Source organism: Acinonyx jubatus, chromosome A2 (assembly GCF_027475565.1).
Source record: "Acinonyx jubatus isolate Ajub_Pintada_27869175 chromosome A2, VMU_Ajub_asm_v1.0, whole genome shotgun sequence".
NCBI lineage: Eukaryota > Metazoa > Chordata > Mammalia > Carnivora > Felidae > Acinonyx > Acinonyx jubatus.
Genome location: NC_069383.1, coordinates 55,339,186 through 55,358,164, shown reverse-complemented (window position 1 = coordinate 55,358,164; position 18,979 = coordinate 55,339,186). Strand labels below are relative to the sequence as shown.

The 18,979-nt window shown below is 38.0% G+C and overlaps 1 protein-coding gene across 2 annotated transcripts in view; it reads right to left on the bottom strand.

The window, feature by feature from the left end:
- The window catches only part of MACC1 (MET transcriptional regulator MACC1), a 538,854-nt gene extending 520,267 nt beyond the window's left edge, over window positions 1-18,587 (bottom strand). Inside the window, exon 1 of one of the 2 annotated variants that reach the window (XM_053218324.1) lies at window positions 18,459-18,587. The gene's annotated coding sequence lies outside the window, so the exon portion shown is untranslated. Of the gene's footprint in view, window positions 1-3,227; window positions 3,369-18,458 lie in introns of those variants that run through there. The other variant, XM_053218325.1, reaches the window with a different exon arrangement.
- Window positions 18,588-18,979: the final 392 nt, after the last annotated feature.

Genomic DNA, 18,979 nt, shown 5'->3' with positions numbered 1-18,979 from the left:
CTGTGGCTTTCTCCAATTCTAAATACAAATCTATTTATGATCTCATGCTATGAACATACTTATACTAAAGGATATATTTCACAAATGCTGCTGCTGCTTTTTTGAGGGTGATTGTTCACTGTCAACAGATGGGTATCTAAAGATCAATAAATTAACTTTTGAAAAGAGAGAAAAATAGAGGGAAGTCAAATGTCATAGGGCTAGATGTAACAAGCCTCTCTTTCCTCAGTATTTTCCTAATGCTTTCTTAGTGCCAGACTTCAAAATGAATCCAAAAAACTGAAAAGATCCTTATAACCAAATAGATTTTTCAACCAATGTCAACAAAAGCACAACTTTCCTGCATATTTCATGTATCCCCAAAACAGGAAATTACTTAAATTCCTCTAAAAGTTAGGCTATTCTCTAAACAGCATATCCACAACCATTCCCATTTAGAAGTTGTTCATGCTAACTATGAGATCACTCTTCAAAAAAAATTTAGAGTAATATGTTCAAGTTGATTCTGCTCACACTAGTGGCAGGCTTTACTAAGAAACACCTTCTATTGGCTTATTTCTACAGTGAAAGATATGGCAAATTTCAGGAGGACTATCTTGTACAAATTTAAATGGAAATAAAATTTAAAAATCAATCAGTGACTCAAAAGATTGTTTCAGCTATTAAACAAGACATTTTTGGTCTTCTGTGCCACTCACCATGAAGCAACCATCTTGAGTGGATGAAGTTAAGAAGTTGATTAAAAAAAAAAAAAATAAGGCATCAATAAAATCCACCTTTTGTTTTCACAAATATCCAAAATTCTCATTTATAAAACAAGGAACATGATTATTACTCTACATAAAAATTACAGAAACAACACAGACATGTCATGAACAAAAGACACTGCTGAGCTCTCTTGTGGACGTTGGTGTGTGGTTGAGAGAAATGATTATTATATATAAGAATATATAATAGGGTTCAACCAGTTAATCAGTTAACTGGGTTTGCAATCTGATATCAGAGATATTTCTTAAACTAATGGAAGAAGAGAATACTTAACAATCTCACATTCTTAAATACTTTTATTTTAAAGATTAAGCCACTTTTTAAATCCATATTCTACACATTCCAAATGTGCCAATGTTTTGAAGAATATAAAAGAGTTCCCTAATATATGTATTATCTTACTCTGTAGAAGCCTCTCTAAACCTGAATATTCCCTTCCTTTTCCTCTTTGGGACCCATATCATGGGACTTTGCACAGTTATACTCCATCCTCATGGTCAGACCCAAGGTGTTTAGATTTTATTTCTAACAAGGTATCACACATTTTCAGTGACTTATTCTGCAGCTCGTCTTTTTATCCCTGGCAAGTAATGTATTGAAAAAGTCCTTGCACAGGGAGTCAGCAGCCTTGAGTGTCATATCAACTATACCACTTATTTACTGTTTGACTTTGGGCAAATCACTGAACCTCATAACACTTTGGTTTCTTGAGTGCTTAATGAGAGTAATACTTTGCTCATTTGCTCATTCAAGTATTTACTGAGGGCCTACTAAGGCCAGACATGGTCTTATAGGCTGGAGACACCTCTTGAAACTAGACTTTGTCTCAGCCCTTGAAAAGTTTATGGTTTAAAAGAGGAGAGACACATTTAAATTGACATGTAGAATACAGGGTAATAAATGGAAAAGGGAAGACCCAATGACCTTCCTAAAAGGTAAACATTTCCCAGCAGTACTGATAAAAGAGATCCCTGGTACTTAAACTTGTAGCAAAACAGATACAAATATGAGTTAGCTAACATAGCATCAAAATGCATACAAACCAAAAAATGAATTGGAACTTGTTTATGGTTGCTAGAGGGGTATCCTGTGGATATATGGCTGCATTTCAGAAGATCACTAAAAATATATGCAAAATTTGGTGGGTATGTTCATTTTTAGAAATAGAGACCTTACCTTTTATCATATTTTCAAAAAGTTGAATGAACCCCAAATTCTAAGAATTAGGCTTTCTAAGGTAGATACATTTTGGTGAAGTTATACATGAAATGCTTAGAATCAAATATAAATAATAGGTATATATGTATGTACATAAAATCTTCTGCCACTAATTTACATGTTCCACAAAATTGCTGATATTTCAGTACTTACTATTATTTGACTCTTTAATTTTTTTTTTTAATGTTTAGTTTTGAGAGAGAGACAAAGTGTGAATATGAGAGGGGCAGAGAGAGAGGGAGACACAGAATCTGAAGCAGGCTCCAGGCTCTGAGCTGTCAGCACAGAGCCTGATGTGGGGGGCTCAAACCCATGAACCACAAGATCATGACCTGAGCCGAAGTCGGACACTGAACTGACTGAGCCACTCAGGTGCCCCTATTTGACTCTTTAAATACGTTAAATACTTACACCTTTATTAGGTTGTTCAAAATGTTTTTTGAGATTTGCAAGTAAATGAGTATCTAGCTATGTTTCACACAAAGGGAAGCTTATATAATCACTACTACAAATATAAAGATAAATATAAATTAAAATGGCTACTTATGGAGATGTCCAGCAACTTTTCTTTTACGAGGACATGTATAAAGAAAAGGTAGGCTCATTTGTTCTATAACTGATTTTATTCTATAACCGATCTTATTTTCAAGCCATCCACTGCTCGTTATCAAGAGAAAAAAAATTAACGTTTCCAAGTAAAAGTATTAAATTCCTTCTGGTCTAAAAGAATAGTAATACAAGCTATACACACATGAACACACATTCATATGCACACACAAACATGAGATTCATGAGGATTCCTCTTACCCTCATTCCCTCTGAATCCCTTGCATGCCAGCGTAAACCATGAATAACTAGGAGACTTTACCTCCAGTTCATATATCTAGAAATCCCCTTTGCCAATGTTGCATTTTGGTTCTGAATCAGGATATGTAACTCTGGGGTAAATGTGTAGGGTATCCTGAAGGCCCTGCCTGGGAAAGCAGGCCACCATCCCAGACATCTCAGACTTAAGCATATTCATCTGAATGTTACAATGGCACTCCTCATCTCCATGCCACTACCAAGAAAGGAAAAAGCAAAGATACTGCCCTTTGCTCCATTTCAAATCATTTATAGAAAAAAATCTCATATTATCTAAATTAAATTCTAATATGAAAATCACACAATCCAAATACAGCCCACCTACATCATTTCAAATAAGTCAGAATCAGAATCTCAGCGGAAAAGTAACACCAGACCTATACGTCTTCCATTTGCAAGTTCATCATTCTTCCTACAGTGCTTCCTGCCTTCTTAAATATGTCTTTGATACTTCATGAATCAGACCACAATCCGTATTTTAAAAACACTGGAGTTGAGGGGCACATGGAATGTTCAGTTGGTTAAGCATCCAACTCTTGATTTAGGCTCAGGTCATGACATCACAGTTCATGTATTCCAGACTCCATCGGGCTCTGTGCTGACAGTGCTGAGCCTGTTTGGGATTCCCTCTCTCCCTCTCTATCCCTCACCTGCTCTCACACACAGGCTCTCAAATAAATAAATAAATAAATGCATAAATACATAAACACACAAACCTAAAATGCTGGAGTTGAATGTTATTTACAGAGGGCTTTCCATGTAACAGTCATACACATGATAAATAATCCATACCACAAAGTGATACTTTTTGAAATACCTTAATACACATAGCAAACATTTCCACAGCATTTTGTATGTACCACGAACCATTCAGAGCATGTTACAAATATTAACTGTTTTGGTCCTTATTCTAATCTCACATTGCAGGTGCCATGATCATCCCATTTTATAGGAAAGAAAGCACAGACCCTAACAAAAAGCAATTTGCCCAAAGCCACTTAGCTAACAGGTCAGGGAGCCAACCCTCCACTGAAGCAGTCCAGCTCCATGGTCCATGAGTTCAGACAGTGTCATTCCTCCGCCTGAAAACATCCATTGTCTTCCCATCTCACACAAAGTAAAAGTCAAAGTCCCTACAATGCCTTACTATGGCCTACATATCGCTAGTCTACCTCAGAGAAACCAAGCAGTCGCCCCCTCTCAGGGTCTTTAAGCTGTCCCTCCACCTAGAGCATTCTTCTTCTACACATCACTTCATCTTGCTCTCTTGCTTTCCCTATTTCATACTCAGACATTGTCCATCTTCCCTAGTCTGCTTTTTCTCCAAAGCACTTACTATCACCTAAATATGTATTTCTTTGCTTTTGTCTATTTCCCTCTACCCCTGTTTCAAATGCAAGCTCCATGAAGAAAGGGCTTTGTTTGTTTGTTTGTTTGTTTGTTTGCTGTTACATACACAGTGCCTAGACAATTGCTGGTATGTAGCTGGCACTCAATTACCATCTGTTGGACAACTGAATAACAATGTATGAATGTGTAGAAGATTCATCCCTGTGTGGGGGAACAAAAGGAAGTAGAAAATGTTTACTCTACTCTCTCTAGATTGCCTTTTTAACTCCAGTGCTATGTGACCTGAAATATTTACTCTGCTGCTTGCTTTTCACTTCAAAGGACCCAGACTACAGTGATTCAAAGTATACAGAAAGTTATACTTGTAATGCAATAGACCAATCTTGGACATAGAATAATCCTAAAATATTTGTGAAGAATGATTCACAGTTTTCACATGGTTTAGCTAAAATTTAAATATAACTTTTAAAATAATTTATAACATATATCACTAGTAACATTCATACATGATATTCTATTCTTGGTGAAATATTTACAGATTAAAACCAACAAAAACTAACATCTTGTTGATAGAATTTACAGCCACAAGAACAGAGCAAATAAGAATTATATTTTGTACAAATAAACAAAAAAATAAGATAAAATGGACACTAGTTAAGCTTGTACATTTTATTCACTTAAAATTATATAGTTTTTAAAAGCTTAGCACCATTCTAAGAGTTTTTGAAAAGTGATTTATTAACTCTTATCAGAAAATTAATTATAGAATTATAATAGGATATTATAAAACACCCTATGAGTTACATGCCAATATTACCCTTTTTTACAGATGAGAGCAGTGAAGCACAAAGAAGCAACTTATCCCAAGTGACACAGAGGCCATGGCAGAGACAGGTTTGGAACCTATCAATTTGGTCCTAAAGTCCTTTCCATGTAGCTGCCTTTTTAATAAGCCTTCATTATTGATTAGAAAATTACAGAATATCTACCTCTTCTTATTAGAATTTAGATCTGCAAATTTTGACAAAAGAAAAGTGAGCTTGTTAAAAAAAAAAAATAGCCACAAAAGAAAACTCACAATGGCAAAAGCTAAAATGAGTGCATTATGATAAGAATAAAACAATTATAAACTAATAATTTCTGGGAATTTGTACAAAAAAGTTGATTGTAGTAAACATAATTTCTGAAAAATAAATCAAAGGATACTGTACAAAATAGCTATCAAAGAGTAAAACAGGTTTTGTGAAGTTTATTCTCTATACCAGCTAGGATGGGCTAAATAAAGTTATGGTAACAGATGACAGCTAATTATAATCATTTCAAAGGTTTGAAGCTGGAAAGTTTTATTTTTCACTCATGCTACATGCCTATCATATTCTGACAAAAGTTTCTGCATTAATTGTCTTCTCTTGGGACTTTTATTATCTGGAGTGCCAATGGTTGAAGTGACAAGCATCATCTCTTTTATTTCATTGGCCACAGCAAGTCACATGGCAATGCCTGCCCTCAAGCAAGTGAGGAAGTGCCATTCTCCTGTGTGCCCAGAAATAGAAGGGAATCTATTGTTAGTGAGCAAGTTTTCAGTCAAAATTTCACAGTATGTAGCTTCTAGACAAATACACAAAATCAATACTCAGTTTACAAGAAAGATGGGGCAGCAGGAAACGGATGCAGGGTAGGCAACCAACATTTCCTGTCAACCATCAATGCCAGAAATAATAATAAACATGACAACAGTAGTCAATGTTCATTGAGAAGTCACAAAATGCCTGGCACTATGCTTTGTAGGCATTTCTCATTTAATTCCCAAATCCCACAGGGTAAGTGGGTATTTTTGTCTATTACACAAAAGAGAAAACTGAAGAACAAAGAAGTAAGATACCTTTCTGGGCCTTAGAGCTAGTAACTGTTGGAACTAGGACAATAACTTAGACCATCTGATAAATATCCCCTCTTAGAATTGCTCCTCTCTTCTGTTTCCCCTGTTGTGCTTCTCTTCTGAATAGCACATGATTCAGAATTTAAAACATTTTATCTCTGGATATTGCAGGTTTTGCGACAGTATTCATCAGTGGATCTTGTGTACAAAATAGAATTTGACCCTGGTGGTTTAGCTATAACTGGAAAAGACAACTTCCACAAAATTTTCTCATAAAGCCTGTTGCCAAGATTGTTGAGAACAGCATGTGCTTTTCCAGATTATAGTGATAAGAAGCTCGATGTTGCTGAGAGCTGCAAGTCTTGACAAGGCAGCACGTCTTCAGGAGAGGAATATTTTTGCTGGCCTCCACAAAAGCCTGTGCATTGGCTTCTTGGTGGGGAGAGCTGGCTGAGTGTACTGGGAAACCACATTGATGAGATTCATGCTGTTGGAAGGGCTTTCAACAGGAAATAGTCAATAGATTGTCCTAAATCCACTGAGTTTGCAGTGGGGTGCTGCTTCAATAGTCTGGACATCACCATGCTGTGCATTCACTTGAATTCTAAAGGGGGATTAATTGAAAAAAAAAAAAAGGAGTCTCTGCCTAAATGAATTAGTTGTATCCAAATTAGTCATCCAGACCTGGGAGTTTATACATCATACCAGGAAAAAAATGTAACTACTACAGTGTTTGGTATCTGCTAAGCTGTAAATCTCTTCAACAGGAGCTTACTGTCATGGGTTGGTAGGCCCTGATGATAATGGCCTCTAGCCATTGTGCCCACCACACACACACATATACACATACTCCATATCTTTCTTGTCTTGAGCCAGGTTCCTTCAAGTTAACTGGATCTCTTTCAACACTATGTACCCTCATTGGATCTTTTCTCTCACCCACAGGGTACAAAGGATTCTGTGAAGAGGTCCTCAGAGCTATTAGCTCAGGTTATTCATCAGGCCAAAGCTGGTCTGCTAACCAGCCCCCTGATAACCAAGGGGCTTCTAACAGGCTTCCAGGATACCATAGCTACACATGGAAACCTGGAATAGAATGCACCAATTCCCTTCTGCTTGGGAGGTGGGAGTGACAGGATACAAAGCAGGATTTGGATATCTCTCATTAACCCTTATATCATCATACATTCTGTTGATTTTGGCATAATCTCCATGTCTCATTACCTGTAGGAGTTTGGATTCTGATATCCAAAGCCAAGCTTTTTTGCCTCAAGAACTTGGTATTCAAGACTTTTGTTTCTTTTATAAGTTTTGAAATCCATTCATCAGTCCAACTGATATTCCTTTTCTAAGCTGTATACCTACCCTCCCTCTGTGAGCAGTGTATAAAGAAAATCATATTGTGGGGAAAGGTAATGGGTTCCAAGCTGCTCAGTGGAAGAGCAGAAGAGTGCGGTTAAGAACTCTCACTAATGTATATCAGAATATTATTTGTTGGATATGCTTTCTTGAATGCTGAGTGTTTTGTCCTATTTTGAGGTTATTTTAATAATTGTAATAGCTACATTCATGTAGTACTTACTCAGTGCCAGCAGCTCAGATGACTTTATTCTCCAAAATTCACAAAATTCTATGAGTTGGAACTTTTATCTCCTTTCACAGATAATATAAGGGAGTCTTGGGTAAATTTATTAACTCAGCCAAGTTCACACAGGTAGCAGATCGTAGAGCCAGGCACTTTGTTACACCATGGGTGTACAAAGATTAGCGATACAAGGATGAGTAATACAAAGATGAATGCACCAACAAGTGTAGACATTAGACAATTAAATGGATTCTGAAAGTCCTTGTGACCAAAACTGTTATTAAGGTTTAAACACATTGAAGAGGTATTTGACCAAGTACAGAAGACTCACTAAATAAATTAACACTGAGCTGATTCAAGAAAAATAAACAGGAAGATTAAACAAGTGCAAGGAATGGGAGAGGAAGGAGAGGAAGGAAAGGAAGGGTATTTTGTTCACAAGAAATAGCATCAAAAAAGGTTCAGAGGCAAGCTGAAATGGAATGGTTTGCCCCATGTTTAGGACTATTTTTCTAGCTATCCACTGCTGTTTAACAAGCCACCTGAAAATTTAGTGTCTTATACCAGTAGTTATTTTGCTTATGAACTTGTATTTTAGACAAGGCTCTGTGGGGACAACTTATCTCTGCTCTACCTGGCATCATTCATAACAGCTCAAAGGCTGGGCTAGAATCAACTGAAAGTTCATGCATACGTGAATTGATAATGGCCATAGGCTGAAACCTTAGCTGGGTCTATGAGCTGATAAACTTACTCCTGGCCTCTCCCTATGGCTTCAAATTCCTCACAACATGGTCACTGGGTTGCAAAGGTGAACATCCTGAGATATAGTAAAAAAAGTGAAAGCCACATCACATATTTTTACCTAGCCTTGTAAACCACGCAGAGTTACTTCTACCACATTCTCTTTGTCAGTACAACCACAAAATGCCACCCAATTTCAAAGAGAGGAGTAAAGACCTCAACCCTTGAATGGGGAAGGTTTTAGAAGAGCATATGGAAATGGGAAACATGGTTGCAATCTTTTTTAACACATACTATCCAGGAGCACTGGGGTGGTTCAGTTGGTTAGCATCCAACTCTTGATTTCAACTCAGGTCATGATCCCAGGGTAGTGGGATCAAGCCCCCTGTCAGGCTCCATGCTAAGTGTGGAGCCTGCTTAAGATGCTTAAGATTTTCTCTCCACATCTGCCCCTTACCCCATTCATGTGCATTCTCCCTTTCTCTAAAAATAAATTAAAATTAAAATTAAAAAATAAAACATATAATCCCATGCAATTCTAATCATAAAAATATATATATAAATACAGATAGTCATCTCCTGCAACCATGCTCTTCCTAATCTAATCACACTATTAGCTGCATGAGGTCTTCATCAGCTTATTTACTCATTGCTTACTAGGAGAGGGTTACCAGCATAATGTCAAGAATATAATTTAAGTCATTCACAAGGCTTTAACATGGCTTACCCACACAGTAGACTGGACACAGGGAAATCCTGTCATCACTACACAAAATGCTTGTTGTGTTACCTTGGCCACGTGGCAAAAAATATATTTATGAACTGTCTGCAACAAAGACTTACCTAGAGGTGGGGTTAAGATGGCAGAGGAGTAAGGCACCTTGCTTGGCAAGCACCAACTCTGCTTTCTACCTCAAACTCAGCTAGATAAACATTAAATTATTTTTACCTCCCAAGAAATTGATCTGAGGACTGAGAGCAAAGCTACACGTCTACAAGCAAAAAAGAAAAAAACAAAACAACCACCTTATGGAAGGTAGGAACTGCAGAGAGTTGATTTGGGAGAGAAAAGAACCAAAGGCATTGCAAAGGGATGGGAGCCATGATCGCTGAGAGAGAAAGCGTGAAAAAAGAAGGAAAACACACGAGGAGAAATTCACAGGAAAACTCTTCCCCAAAACCACTGACTGGGAAAAAGGAGAGGGTTTAAATACTGCAGTTTTTTATAAACACCAGAGCACAGAGTCTGAAGTCTCAGATGTCAGCGCCTCAGTGTCAAGGTGTCACTAGGGTCACACCTGGTGGTGCTCTGCTGGGGAGGGAGGGCAGAGGCCTGGTAGCAGGCAGAGGGGTCTGAGAATCCCCTAAGTCACATGGGGGAAAACAGTTCCCCTGCTTGGAGTGCTTTTGGTAGAGGTGATATGGCCTCTCCAGGGACAAAAGACCCGGCAGGCACCACAGAGCTGTGCCATTCACCAGCATAGGAACAGAGACACCAGCTGAGGACAGCAAACCTTGACACTGCCTTTGTGCTATGATTTACCATAAACTCCAAGCTGCTCACACAACTGTTTTCTGGGACAAGCCAGCACCATCACAGTGCAATGAGACCCTTTCCTAGAAGATCAACATGGGGCCCTGCTGCAGGGGTCTCCAAAGTTTACAGTGTAGAAACACAGTCAAGCCAGAGATAAAATACAGAAGGGCTATGCCGCCTGGCAGGCATACAACTCAGACACAGACAGGGTGCAGGGGATCCTTGCAGGGTGCAAGGAAACCGAGGACACAGGAAGGGTGATTGTTTGCTGGTCTGTGAGGGCTTCTTGAGGACTGGTGGACACAGCTCTCCAATCCTGAGACAAGAGAGCAAGGCAAAGTGATTTTCAACCTTCCCCCACCAGTAGTGACCTACCTCAGTGAGTTTAACAGTGCCACCAAGTGGAAAATGCAGCAGCTACACGAAGCCACTGCCCCGCTGCCCACTTCCTGGGCATCTCCACTACAGCAAGTCCACCTGAGAATCAGCACAACAAGCCATTCCCCCAGAAGACCAGCACAAACCCCTCACACATATCAAGTCTACTGATCATAGAGTGCTGCAAGCTCCAACTCTAGGGGAAATAGGATTTAGCTTCCTTTTTATTTTTATTTTTTAATGTTATTAGTTTTATTTTTTAATTTTATATATATGTATTTTTTTTACTGTTATTTTTTGGATCTAGCTTCATTTAACAGGCAGACCAAAACACACCCAGGATCTATTTTGGGTTTTTTTTTGTTTTTGTTTTGTTTTGTTTTGTTTTTTTCTGGACAAAATGACAAGGTGGAGCAATTTACCCCAAAAGAAAGAACAAGAAGTAGAAATTACAACAAGAGAATTAATCAATACAGATATAAGATGTCTGAACTAGAATTTAAAACAACAATTATAGGATACTAGCTGCACTTTAAAAAAAGGATAGAGGACACTAGAGAATTCATTACTAAAAAATAAAAGAACTAAAATCTAGTCAGGCCAAAATTAAAAATGCTATAACCAAAATGCAAACCTGAATGAATCCCATAACAGTGAGGATGGACAAAGCAGAGGAATGAATCAGTGACACAGAAGATAAAATTATGGAAAATAATGAAGCTGAAAAGAGGAGGAAAAGACAGCTTTTGGATTACAAAGGTAGACTTAGGGAACTCAGCAACTTAAAATGTATCAACATTCATTTCATAGGAGTCCAGAGATGAAGAGAGACAAAAAGAGCAGAAGTTTTATTTGAGCAAATTACACCTGTAACCTTACCTAGACATCACAATCCAGGAGGCAAAGAGAACTCCCATTAAATTCAACATAAATCGGCCTACACCTAGATATATCATAATCAAATTCACAAAATACATTGACAAGAAAATAATCTGGAAATCAGCAAGGGAAAAAAGTCCTTAAACTACAAGGGAAGATAGGTCAGTTTTGCAACAGACCTGTCCAGAAATTTGGCAGGCCAAAAGGGAATGGCAGAATGTATTCAATGTGCTGAATGGGAAAAATATGCAGTCAAGAATATTTAATCCAGCAAGGCTGTCATTCAAAATAGAAGGAGAGATAAAGAGTTTCCCAGACAAACAAAAACTAAAGGAGTTCATGACCACTAAACAAGCCCTGCAAGAATATTAAAGAGGACTCTCTGAGTGGGGAAAAAAAGATGAAAGCAACGAAGACTAGCAGGGAACAGAGAACATCACCAGATATAACAACTCTACAGGTAACACAATGGCACTAAATTCCTATCTTTCAATAATCACTCTGAATGTAAATGGACTAAATGCCCCAATCAAAAGACAGAGAGTATCAGAATGGATTAAAAAAAAAAACCAAAAAATGAAAACAACAAGATCCACCTATATGCTGCCTACAAGAGACCCATTTTAGACCTAAAGACACCTGACATTTAAAGTGAGGGGATGGGGATCCATCTATCATGCTTATGGATGTCAAAGAAAGCCGGAGTAGCCATACTTATATCAGACAAACTAGATTTCAAAACAAAGATTGTAACAAGAGACAAAGAAGGGCATTATATCAAAATTGAGGGGTCTATCCATCAAGAAGATCTAACAGTTGTAAATATTTGTGCCCCAAACTTGAAAGAACCCAAATATATAAATCAATTAACAACAAAAATAAAGGAATTCACTGGTAATAATACAATAATAGTGAAGGAATTTAATAACCCACTTACAGCAATAGATTATCTAAGCAGAAAATCAACAAGGAATCAATAGCTTTAAGTGGCACACTGGACCAAATGGACTTAATGAATATATTCAGAACATTTTATCCTAAAGCAGCAGAATACACATTCTTTTTGAGTACACATGGAACATTGCCAAAACAGATCACATACTGGGTCACAAATCAGCCCTCAACAAAAAGATAGAAAACATACCATGCATATTTTTAGACCACAACACTATGAAACTTGAAGTCAAGAAAAAATTTGGAAAGTCACAAAATACATGGAGGTTAAAGAATACTCTACTAAAGAATGAATGGGTTAACCAGGAAATTAGAAAAGAGGTAAAAAAAAAAAAAAGTACATAGAAGCAAATGAAAATGAAAGCACAACTGTGCAAAACCTTTGGGATGAAGCAATGACAGTCTTAAGAAGGAAGTATATTGTAATACAGACCTACCTCAAAAAGCAAGAAAGGTCTCAGAAACACAACCTAACTTTACACCTAAAGGAGCCAGAAAAGGAATAGCAGATAAGCCCTAAAACAAGCAGAAGAAGAGAAACAATAAAAATGAGAAAAGGAATAAATGATCTAGAAACAGAAAAAATTAATAGAATAGATCAATTAAACTAAGAGCTGGTTCTTTGAAATTAATAAAATTGATAAAATGCTAGCCAGACTTACCAAAAACAAAAGAGAAAGGACCCATGATAAAATCATGAATGAAAGAGGAGAAATCACAACCAACACCACAGAAATATGAACAAATATAAAACAATATGATGAAAAATTATACAACAACAAACTAGGTGATCTTCAAGAAATGGAAAAATTCCTAGAATTTCACAAACTACCAAAACTGAAACAGGAAGAAATAAAAAATTTCTTTTCTAGCAATTAGATTGAGCCAGTAACCAAAAATCTCCCAATAAACAAGAGTCCAGGGCCAGACGGCTTCCCAGGGGAATTCTACCAGACATTCAAAGAAGAGTTAATACCCATTCTTCCCAAATGGCTCCAAAAAATATAAATGTAAAGAAAACTTCCCAACTCCTTCTACAAAGCCAGCATTACCTTGATTCTAAAACCTTTTACCCCACTTAAAAGTAGAATTGCAGGCCAATATTTCTGATGAACATGGATGCAAAAATTTCTAACAAAATACTAGCAAATTGAACCCAACAGTACGTTAAAAGAATTACTCACCACGAACAAGTGATATTTCTTCCTGGGCTGCAAGGGTGGTTTAATATCCACAAATCAATCAATGTGATACACTACATTAATAAAAGATCAGAACAATATGATCTTCTCAATAGATGCAGAAAAAGCATTTGACAAATACAGCATCCATTCTTGATAAAAAAAAAAAAAAACTCAACAAAGTAGGGATAGAAAGAACATACCTCAACATCATAAAGGCCATATATGAAAGACCTTAAGCTAATACCATCCTCAATGAGTAAAACCTGAGAGTGTTTTCTCCACAGTCAGGAATAAGATAGGCAGCCCCGTCCACCTTCAACATTACTATTTAACATAGTACTAGAAGTCTTAGCCTCAGCAATGAGACACCAAAAGAAATAAAAGGCATCCAAATTGGCAAGGAAGAAGTCAAACTTTCGCTATTTGCAGATGACATGATAGGTAGAAAGTGCGAAAGACTCCACCAAAAATTTGCTAGAACTCATACATGAATTCAGCAAAGTCTCAAGATATAAAATCAACATGCTGAAATCTGTTGTATTTCTATACATAAACAATGAAGCAGGATAAAAATAAATCAAGGAATTGATCCCATATGCAATTGTTCCAATAATAATAAGATACCCAGGAATAAACTTAACTAAAGAGGCAAAAGATCTATACTCTGAAAACTAAAGAACATCTATGAAAGAAATTGAAGAGAACAAAAAAAAAGGGAAAAACATTCCATGCTCATGGAAGAACAAACATTGTTAAAATATCCATACTACCCAAAGCAATCCACACATTTAATGCAATCCCTATCAAAATACCACCAGCATCTTTCACAAAGCTAGAAAAAGCAACCTTGAATTTGTATGGAATCACAAAAGACCTGGAATAGCCAAAGCAATCTTGAAAAAAAAAAAAAAAAAAAAAAAAAGCAGGAGGCATCATGACTCCAGACTTCAAGCTATATTACAAAACTGCCATGATCAAGATAGTATAGTAGTGGCACAAAAACAGACATATAGATCAATGAACAGAGCAGAAAACCCAGAAGTGAACCCACAGCTATGGTCAACTAATCTTCAACAAAACAGGAAAGAATATCCAATGGAAAAAAAGACAGTCTCCTCAACAAATGGTCTTGGGAAAACCATACAGCAACATGCAGAAGAATAAAACTAAACCATTTTCTTACACCATACACAAAAAAGATTTCAAAATGGAGGAAAACCTTAAATGTGAGACAGGAAACCATCAAAATTGTAGACAAGAACACAGGCAACAACCTCTTTGACATTGGCCCCTGCCATTTCTCACTAGACATGTCACTGGAGGTAAAGAAAACAAAAGCAAACATGAACTGTTGGGTCTTCATCAAGTTAAAAGTCTTCTGTAACACTGAAGGAAACAATCAACAAACCTAAAAGGCAGCCTACAGAATGGGAGAGGATATTTGCAAATGACATATAAACAACATATAAAGGGTTAGCATCCAAACTAGAAAGAACTTATCAAACTCAACACCCAAAAAATAATAATCCAATTAAGAAATGGGCAGAGGACATGAATAGACACTTTTCCAAAGAAAACATCCAGATGGCCAACAGGCACATGAAAAGATGCTCGCTCATCATCAGAAAAATACAAATCAAAAACACAGTAAGATACTACCTCACGCACGCCAAAATGGCTAGAATTAACAACATAAGAAACAAGAAGTGTTGGCATGGATGCAGAGAAAGGGGAACCCTCCTACACTATTGGTAGGAATGCAAACTGGTCCAGTCACTCTGGAAAACAGTATGGAGTTTCCTCAAAAAGTAAAAAATAGAACTACGCTATGACCCAGCAATTGCACGACTAGGTATTTACTCAAAGGATATAAACATATAGATTTGAAGGGGTACATGCCCCCTCATGTTTACAGCAGCATTGTCAACAATAGCAAACCTATAGAAAGAGCCAAAATGTCCGTTGACTGAAAAATGGATAAAGAAGATGTACGTATATGTATATGTATATGTATATATACAGTGGGATATCATTCAGCCATCAAAAAGTATGAAATCTTGCCATTTGCAACAATGTGGATGGAGCTAGACTGTATTATGCTAAGCAAAATAAGTCAGAGAAAGACAAATACCATATGCTTTAACTCATATGTGGAATCTAAAAAACAAAACAGATGCACATATGGGAGGGGGAGAAAAAGGAAAAAGAGAGAAAGAAACAAATTGTAAGAGAGTCTTAAAGATAGAGAACAAACTTAGGGCTGATGGAGGGAGGTTGGGGATGGGCTAGATGGGTGATGGGTATTAAGGAGAGCACTTATGTATGTAAGGGATGAATCACTGAATTATACTCCTGAAACCAATATTGTACTGTATCTTAACTGACTAGAATTTAAATACAAATTTGAAAAACAAAACAAAACAAAAAAACAAAGACTTAGCTAAAATTTTTGTGTAAAGTTTTGAATTTCATTCTTGCAATTCAAAGACCATCTCAAGTTATTTTTTCTACATTGCTACAGATGCCTCTACTTCTCTAGGCAGTAATCTGAGAAGTCTTAACCAAGAATCCCTAATGATTTGGCAGAGTTTCAGGAAAGGTCTTATTGTTTGTGGAAATGTTCTCAGAATGGCTTGAATGCTTTTAGCTTTATCTCACTTACTGGATATAATATTTAATTTTAACAGTCAGATTTTAAGACCCTATCATTTCCATGCCCTACAGGTCTCAGAGTGCAAGTGGCTCAGTAATGAAATATAAAGTTACTTTACTTAGGCAACGTGGAGTGAAGCTAAAAGGATTAGAGTTCTCTTATCTAGAAAAATTTAACTTGCCTTTTCAGCTTCTTAACCACCTCACTTCTCCCCCCTGCCCAACACACACAATCATGAAAGACACAGAGAAGCAATGATTTTTATTGTTTCTCATAGTGATAGCAACAGAAATAATGGTGAGTAAATGCAGACATGGACCCTGTTACCAAAGGACAAAGGTTTATCAAATAGTCACACAAAAAGAGATGTAATTGAGAAGGGGCGGGGGGGGGGGGGGGATGTGCAGAATGCTACAAAGGAAAAGCACATATAAAAGTATTTATTATAAAAAAGCTGGCCCAGGAAGGCCTCTCCAAGGAAGTGACAGTTGAGGTGATGCTGAGGAATGAGTATGAGCTAATCTTCAGTCAGGGGTGAGAGGGGTAAAGAGATAGATGGGGAGTTCTGGAGAGAACAAATGAGCAAGGGGCTTACAGGATGAGCATGGTGAACTCAAGGAAGTTAAAGGACAGAAGGCCCAACACACGGGATGCTTAGAGGTGTGGAATCAGGTGAGGTTGGAGAACAAGAAGCCATTAACAAGTTTTAAGCCTCTAGGGGTGCCTGGATGGCTCAGTCTGTTAAGAAGCTCAGGTCATGATCTCATGTCTTGTGGGTTCCAGCCCGCTGTCTGGCTGCATGTTGACAGCTCAGAGCTTGGAGCCTACTTTGGATTCTCTTTCTCTGCCTTCCCCTGCTCACACTCTGTCTCTCTCTCAAAAATAAATAAACATTACCCACAAATGTATGCCCAACTCCTCTTTGACAAAGCAGGAAAGAGTATCCAATGGAAAAAAGTCTCTTCAGCAAATGGTGTTGAGAGAACGGGACAGCAACATGCAGAAGAATGAAACTGGATCACTTTCTTATATCATACACAAAAATAAACTCAAAATGGATGAAAGACCTAAATAAGAGACCTAAACCCTAGAGGAGAAAACAGGCAACAACCTGTTTGACCTCAGCTGCAGTAACTTAGTACTCAACATGTCTCCACAGGCAAGGGAAATAAAAGTAAAAATGAACAATTTGGACCTCATCAAGATAAAAAGCTTCTGCAGCGCAAAGGAAATAAACAACAAAACTAAAAGGCAACCTACAGAATGGAGAAGATATCAGCAAATGACATATAGGGTAAAGGGCTAGTATCCAAAATCTATAAAAAAATTTATCACACTCAATATCTAAAAAACAAATAACCCAGTGAAGAAATGGGCAGAAGACATGAATAGACACTTTTCCAAAGAAGACATCCAGGTGGCCAAAAGACACATGAAAAGATGCTTGTCATTGCTCATCATCAGGGAAATACAAATCAAAACCAAAATGAGTTACCACCTCTCATTTGTCAGAATGGCTAAAATTAACAACTCAAGAAACAAGAGATGTTGTCAAGGAACATCTGTGGAGAAAGGGGAATACTTTTGTACTGCTGGTGGGAATGCAAACTGGTGTAGCCACTCAGGAAAACAGTGTGGAGCTTCCTCAAAAAATTAAAAATAGAACTACCCTACAACCCAGCAATAGCACTACTAGGAATTTACCCAAAAGATACAAGAGTGCTGATGCATAGGGACACATGTACATCAATGTTTATAGAAGCACTTTCAACAATAGCCAAATTATGGAAAGAACCCAAATGTGCATCAACTGATGAGTCGATAAAGAAGATGTGGTTTATATATACAATGGAATACTACTTGGCAATGAGAAAAAATGAAATTCTGCCATTCTGCCATTTGCAACAATGTGGGTATTATGCTGAGTGAAATAAGTCAGTCAAAGAAAAACAGGTATCATATGTTTTCACTCATATGTGTAATTTGAGAAACTTAACAGAAGACCAACGGGGAAGGAAAGGGGAAAAAGTAGTTTCAAACAGAGAAGGAGGCAAACCATAAGAAAGTCTTAAATACAGAAAACAAACAGGGTTGATGGTGGCGAGGGGCAGGGAAAATAGGTGATGGGCATTAAGGAGGGCACATGCTGGGATGAGCACCGGGTGTTATATGTAAGCAATGAATCATCAGAACCTACTCCCAAATCCAAGAGCACACTATATACACAATGCATGTTAGCTAACTTGAAAACAAATTATATTTAAATAAATAAACAAACATTTTAAAAATTTGAAAAGTAAGCCTATTTTTAGGCTCATTCCATTCAGGATCACATAATCGTCAGCTAGAGGAAACCAAGCGAGGTTAGTGGAGTTTTTGCGTTACGTGTACAGTTTGCTGCCATAGCTCGGCAAACAAATACTACCACTGCCCGCCACCTCGTTTAACAACCCCGTTCTCCTTACCGTGAACTCCTCCCCCAGGCGCTTCTGTCCTCCACACCACGTGCAGGAACCCAGCTTCTCCCCAGGCTGTGACGGCTCACTCAGCTGTGGCGGGAAAGCAACGCCACCGGAAGCGAAGCTACCGTGCGGGAGGACCCGGATGTACTGGGAGCAAACCTCCGCAGGAAGGACTCAGACTCCCGCCACAGGGCTGCGACCCCGTCGTTGGCCCTCTGTTCACACAGGGCGGCGGCGTGTTTGGAGTCTTCATCGTGTTGGTCCTTCCAGCACCTTTATGGCTTATTTACTTGAGGACAGGATGCAGCAGTGGGGCTGCCGGGAGGCTTGTGAGACGCGGAGAGGCATATGGCCTCCAGATGGTGGAATCCCGCTACCAGACCGACGATGCGGGCTGACCCTCTAAAAGCGCCACGCCACGTCCTCCAGCCTGTGTCTACCGTTCTTCCCTCCGCAGAGCACCTCATTTAAAGAGCCTGACAATCTGAAAGGCTTGTTTTCCTTGCTCTCAGAACTTTATAATG